This window comes from Garra rufa, chromosome 6 (assembly GCF_049309525.1).
Source record: "Garra rufa chromosome 6, GarRuf1.0, whole genome shotgun sequence".
NCBI classification, from domain to species: domain Eukaryota; kingdom Metazoa; phylum Chordata; class Actinopteri; order Cypriniformes; family Cyprinidae; genus Garra; species Garra rufa.
The window spans coordinates 39157304-39162850 of record NC_133366.1 but is presented as its reverse complement, the minus strand read 5'-3'; positions in this window follow the sequence as shown (position 1 = coordinate 39162850).

Here is a 5547-nt window from a genome sequence, read left to right as displayed (position 1 = left end):
TATTCAAAAGTAGGGTTCAAGTGTATTTCTAGTTGTAACTAAATATATATTTTTTTAAATACAGATATAGTATGTTAAAAGCACATTTTAGTTCAATTTCATGGTGTTTCAAAATAGCACAGTTGAGTACACTTAGATGGTATTAAGTTTATCTTAACATATACTTAAGACCATTTTTTAGTACAATAAGTACAAAATTAGTGTGCGAAAATAGAGCACTTTTAGTACATTACTGAAAAGTGTACTAAGTATACTTAAAGTGTATTTTAGTGCACTTTTTTTTAACCTGGGAGAATTACCACACTCAAAATCAGTTTAAGTGTTAGTGCTTATAATGCATTCATATTAAGTGTACTTTAGTACAACTTTTGAGAAAATGTACTTCTACTACAATACATTACTAATAGATTTTTAATAAAATCAATTTAATATAACTTAAAATTACCACACTCAAAATCAATTTAAGTGTTAAGGCTTATAGTGCATTCATATTAAGTGTACTTAAGTACAACTTTTGGGAAAATGTACTTCTACTACAATACATTACTAATAGATTTTTAATAAAATCAATTTAATGTAAACTTAAAATTACCACACTCAAAATCAATTTAAGTGTTAGTGATAATAATGCATTCATGTACTTAAGTACAACTTTTGGGAAAATGTACTTCTACTACAATACATTACTAATAGATTTTTTATATATTAACTTATTTTAAATTTAGGATTAGTATGTAAACAGTGTACTAAAAATCAACTAATGTTAAAGCATTTAAAGCACACTTTTGAAAAACACACTAATAAAACTCTTTTGGATGTTTTTTCTGTAGTGTACTTTATTGTAGTACACTAAAAAATTATTTAAGTATTACTGGTATTTAGTATACTTTTGTCAAGTGTACTAAAGTCCTACTGAAGTATAAACATACTTTTAATTAGTATATTTATAGTGTATAACCATCAAACTTTTATTTAACACAAAAAAAACAATGTACTAAAAATGTATTTGCGGGTATTTAAGTGTATTTTAATTGCATTTAAGTATATTTTTTTTTCACCTGGGTATGAGCGTACTTTGTTCGTTTTCTCTATATAATCCACTCACAATCGAAGAAAAGTGTTGTTTGTCTAAGAGGACCAAACGTCCATGTATACCGTTTCAAGAATGACAAATGCCAGTTTAAAAAATAGGCGAGTAAATCGGCTAAATACGCGAGATTCATTGCTATGATTGGCAGTAATAACCGGACAAACATCTGACAAGTATTGGTTAAATATAGGCTATTCAATAGATTTTACAGTTCAAGATAAAACTTAAAAGATGTAGTTATTAAATTTTATTAAATATTTCATATTCCTATCGATTCATATTGAGTGCATTATTTAATTATTATACATATAATTATTATTTAATGCATTTGTAGTGAACTATATATTAGTATTTAAATAATTCACCCTTATAGGCTGTTTGTGTGTGAGTCTAATGATTTTCTGCACTTCCTATACTATATACTTAAGGACGGTAAAAGTACTACAATTTATTATACTAGTAATTTTATAATAAATCGAAAAGCAAGACGTCTTGAAAAATATAGGGAGTTTAAAAGGCAGCTGCATAATAAATAATCCTCTGCTGCCATCTTTTGGTTATATGGGTAATTCCATATTATGCTCCGTGCATAAGGTCAATTGTCTTCAGTTTCATATTTCCTGCACTCTAATATGACGTGTTCCACTGTTTCTTCATGCCCGCAATATTCACATTTCCCTGTGCCATGTTTACCTATTTTCAGTAATGTTCCATTTAATCCCGTGTGTCCAAACCTAAGCCTTGATATTATTGTCTCTTCTCGCCTACTCCTCCCTGTACACCTTATTTCTCCCACTCTCCTTTGAATCTTATGAAACCATCGTCCTTTCCTATTTTCTTCCCATTGTTGTTGCCATTGTTTCTTTAATTTATTTTTAATAATACTCTTAATTTCTGTACTACTGATACTAACTGTAAAATCAATTTGATTATTTTTAGTAACTTCCTTTGCTATTTTATCTGCAATTTCATTTCCCTTAACTCCATAATGTTTTCAACGTCATTACTTTGCCACCAATGAGATGAGTTGTGGGAGTTACGTTATCTCAACATTATTAATTTACCTACAACCAATGAGAAGGCATGTGGGCGGGGCGGGGCTGCACGTGTTCAGCCCCGCCTCGATCTGCAGGCTGCAGAAAGGGGCTTCTCAGAGGCGAAACTCTGTATTGATATGGGCAATAACGTTAAAAAACGCTTATTTTTCCGGCTAAATGAGCCAGTGCGCATGCACAGTACTGAGCGCACGTCTTAGAGCGCCGACTGTTTCTATAGCAACCGGGACTTCTAACTGCAGCTGCAGTGACGCGCTGACTATACTAATCAACGATTGGCTCTTTCACTAAGAAGGCGGGGCTTCGCGGCCATAATGAGGGTGCTCGCTGCAGAGCCATATGGGAAGAGCTGGAGCTCCGAAAAGCAAGACGTCTTGAAAAATATAGGGAGTTTAAAAGGCAGCTGCATAATAAATAGTCCTACGGTGCTCCATCGTGCTGGAAAATGCATTGTTATTCACCAAACTGTTGTTGGATTGCTGGAAGAAGTTGCTGTTGGAGGGTGTTTTGGTACCATTCTTTATTCATGGCTGTGTTTTTGGGCAAAATTGTGAGTGAGCCCACTCCCTTGGATGAGAAGCAACCCCACACATGAATGGTCTCAGGATGCTTTACTGTTGGCATGACACAGGACTGATGGTAGCGCTCACCTTTTCTTCTCCGGACAAGCCTTTTTCCAGATGCCCCAAACAATCGGAAAGAGGCTTCATTGGAGAAAATGACTTTGCCCCAGTCCTCAGCAGTCCATTCGCCATACTTTTTGCAGAAGATCAATCTGTCCCTGATGTTTTTTTTTGGAGAGAAGTGGCTTCTTTGCTGCCCTTCTTGATACCAGGCCATCTTCCAAAAGTCTTGGCCTCACTGTACGTGCAGATGCGCTCACACCTGCCTGCTGCCATTCCTGAGCAAGCTCTGCACTGGTGGCACTCCGATCCCGCAGCTGAATCCTCTTTAGGAGACGATCCTGGCGCTTCCTGGACTTTCTTGGACGCCCCGAAGCCTTCTTAACAAGAATTGAACCTCTTTCCTTGAAGTTCTTGATGATCCTATAAATTGTTGATTTAGGTGCAATCTTAGTAGCCACACAGGGCTCTAGACTAACTTTTTGCACTGGTTGCACTGGTGCGCCTAACTTTTTTTCTTAGGTGCACCAGCACAAAAGTTAGGTGCACCCAAATTTTCAACCGCATCACATTCAACACCGCAGTTTTACAAGTTCACTTTTTTTTTACTTTTTTATTTATTTATTTTTTTTAATCCCTGTCCATATAGGCAATATTGACTTGTAAATGATTAACTAACAATCTGGTCAATATAAAGTTCTTTATTTGAAGCATATTTTTTCCCCAGTACTTTACCCTAGTTTGTGTAATAACGAAAACATTTCAGTGAAAAAATAAGGACAAAACTCTCTATTTTAACATTTTGAACAATAGGGCTCTACAATTGTTTTTTAATTTTATTTTATTTTTTTAAATTCTTGTTTTAATTTTTCTCATAATCAAATGAAAGCATAAACATGTATTTATTTTTAATCAAATGAAAAATAAACCTTTTTAATTTTTGGCAAACATATATATGATTTATAAATAGGAATATATAAACACCTACATTATACTGTACAAAAGTAATACAGGGCTAATATTGTTCTGTTTCATGTTAAACCGTACTCTTATTTTGACAGGTTGCCTTGAAGTTTCTGTGTGTACAGTATGATATGATGCTTTCTCAAATGAAACGGTAAAAGTGACACAGTAGGTTTGGAGATTGAGTTTATCTGTTCATGTGAGATGCAAATGCCAAAAATTAGCGGGAGCGTCACGCGTGCTTCAGTAGCCTATACACGTGTAGTTAAAAAAAAAAAATACACGTCTCCACCATTAATACATAGAGGCAAACGGAACATGCAGGATTCATTTTAAACGGTCTTTTTGCCTTTCAGTTTTCATAGACACTAGTCCATATCGCGATTTGAATTAAGTGACAGACCAACTTTTGATTTATCATTCCAGAAATCAACTTATTACGTGGCATTCCGCGCCATAGTAAATTCGGTTTTTATGAATGGAGTCCGCGATCCAGTCCGTGTTTTTGCGGAGGAGGCATTGTAAACGCTTGATCCGTCCTTTATCTCTGATTGGTTTAGACCACGATATGGGTCTAATGTGTGTCTGTTGTTAAGCAACAGGGAGACTTTAAGAGTGACGGAGTTTCGTTTTTCCCCCCTCGAACGGCTGGTCGCACCGGTGCAACCTTCGATTTTTTTTAGTCGCACCATTGAGAAATTAGGTCGCACTCTAGAGCCCTGCCACAATATCCTTGCCTGTGAAGCCATTTTTATGCAACGCAATGATGGCAGCATGCGTTTCTTTGCAGGTCACCATGGTTAACAATGGAAGAACAATGATTTTAAGCATCACCCTCCTTTTAACATGTCAAGTCTGCCATTCTAACCCAATCAGCCTGACATAATGATCTCCAGCCTTGTGCTCGTCAACATCCTCACCTGAGTTAACAAGACGATTACTGAAATGATCTCAGCAGGTCCTTTAATGACAGCAGTGAAATGCAGTGGAAAGGTTTTTTTTCGGGATTAAGTTAATTTTCATGGCAAAGAAGGACTATGCAATTCATCTGATCACTCTTCGTAACATTCTGGAGTATATGCAAATTGTTATTATAAAAACTTAAGCAGCAACTTTTCCAATTTCCAATATTTATGTAATTCTCAAAACTTTTGGCCACGACAGCTTCGGTACGTCAGCTCTCCCGTTTCCTGTAGCAAGCGGCATGGAAGGTGGACGGATGTTGACCTCAATACTGATCACTACTACACACTATGTCTTGTTTTAAACTATTGTTTATTTATTACAGATAATCAGAGCACATTTAACCATCACAAGAAGCATTAAATGAGACTGAATTATCATATACTATGTTAGATTTCGTTAATATGTAAGATGTAGAAGTAACAATTCAATATACCTTAATAAAACCAATTCAGCTTATTAACATACCCCCCCCCATTTCACTCTTTCTCCATTTAAATGTATTTATTTGCATCTATTAGCTTTTTTATTTTCAATTAATTCCACCATTTCATTAATATATCTAATTCCTTCATTCAAAACATTTGAATATAATTCAACCATATTCAGTATTGACATCATCCACTTAATTTATTAAACCGAACGTTATCTATTTTAATGGAAACAGCTGATCTACAGGCAAATGACCAAAAAGGAGAAAGGAAAGAAATCCACCAGACACGTTAGGCACGTTCCGCACGTGCCGCCTGTGAATCCGCGTCCACTCAGCAGAGAGCGCCCGTGGGTTATTTACAGTCTGTTTGCTGTCGCAGCTCAGCTGGTGCAAATGTCACATGACTCCAGCATGGATCGC